The sequence below is a fragment of the Apteryx rowi genome, unplaced genomic scaffold, assembly GCF_003343035.1.
Source record: "Apteryx rowi isolate R43461 unplaced genomic scaffold, aptRow1 scaffold_259, whole genome shotgun sequence".
Taxonomy (NCBI): domain Eukaryota; kingdom Metazoa; phylum Chordata; class Aves; order Apterygiformes; family Apterygidae; genus Apteryx; species Apteryx rowi.
The window spans coordinates 1,254,320-1,255,910 of NW_020448963.1; positions in this window are offsets into that span (position 1 = coordinate 1,254,320).

A 1,591-nucleotide genomic window follows, 5' to 3' on the forward strand; every position below is an offset into this window, starting at 1 on the left:
GGCTCCGGGGGTGCCCCCAAGCGAGCGCTCGTGCAAGCGTGCAAGCACGCCCACGAGCAAGCGCGCGACGGTGCAAGCATAAGCATGCAAGCACGCGGTCGTGCGGGGATGCAGGCGTGCAAGCAGCCAAGCACGCGGTCGTGCAGGTACACACGTGTGCAAGCACGCGAGCGTGCGAGCGTGCATGTGTGCAAGCATCCAAGCACACAATCGTGCAAGCGTGCATGTGTGCAAGCATCCAAGCACACGATCGTGCAGGTACGCACACGTGCAAGCATGTAATTGTGCACACGTGCAAGCGTGTAAGCATGCAGTCGTGCCCATTTTCGAGCACGCGATCGTGCAAGCATGCACACGTGCAAGCATCCAAGCATGCGATTGTGCAAGTACGCACATGCGCAAGCATGGACGCGTGCAAGCACACAGTTGTGCAGGTATGCTCACGTGCAAATGTCCAAGCACACAATGGGGCCGGTATTCACATGTGCAAGCGTCCAAGCACACGATCGTGCAAGTATGCACACRTGCAAGTACATGATTGGGCGTGCATGGAGGCATGTAAGCATCCAAGTACACGATTGTGCAAGTGCGCACACGCGCAAGCATGCAACTGCGCAAGTATGCAATCATCTAGGCACACCGTTGTGCAAATATGCGTGCAAGCATCCGTGCACGTGACGATGCACGCATGCAAGCAAACAAGCGCACGATCGTGCACACATGCAATCATGCAAGCACGCACACGTGCACGCACCCAAACCTGCAATTACGCGAGCACGTGAGCCTGCTTCTGCCCCCCCAGCCGCCGCGCTGCCCAAACCGGGCCGGAGAGCTGAGGTGCACTAGCCCCTCGCGAGGCTTTGGGGTTTTTTTTYCCCCCCTTTTTTCCCCRGCTGCAGCTTTTTTTCCCAACCCCGGCCGGGTTTTGAGGAGCGCAGGCTCGCCGTGAGGCCGTCCCTGCTCTATGCGGACGAGCCAGCCTAACGAGCTTTTTAACAAGCTTTTAATTGCCGCTCGCCGCGGGCACCTGGGGCCGAGTTCCCGGCTGGGGATGCGGGGACAGCGGGGGGACGACGTGCTGCCACCATGGCCCCGGCTGGCTGAGCACCGACACGCTCAGCTCACTTGTGGGGCTGCCAAAAAAACACCTCCATTGGGTGGGAAACCGAATGGCAACGGTGGTTGTGGGTTTTTTTTTTTGGAGGGGGCACGAAACGCCCCCGCCGAGGCCCCCCCGGTTATTGCAGGACCCGCGCAAAGAGGCCGAAGCGCTGGCGCTGCCCGCTCGCCTCCGAGCGCGGCCCCGCACCGGGCTCCGCAGGGCCCCGGCGCCAGCGCCCCCCCCTCCCCAGTGCTCCCAGTGCTCCCAGTAAAACCCGGCAGAGGGCACCAGTAAGCCCAGTTCGGCGCCGTCCTCCCCCCTCTCCCGGCAGGCGGGTGGAGGGTGGAGGAAGGGGAGGAGGAGGAGGAGAAGGCAGGGTGCCGGCGGGGGGGATTTAAGGGCTCGCTGGTGCCCCGGCTCCGTCCTCTTCGCCGGGAGCCGAGCCGGGCCGCGCGCTCCCACGCCGGGCTCCGGGCGCGGGAAAGTCCC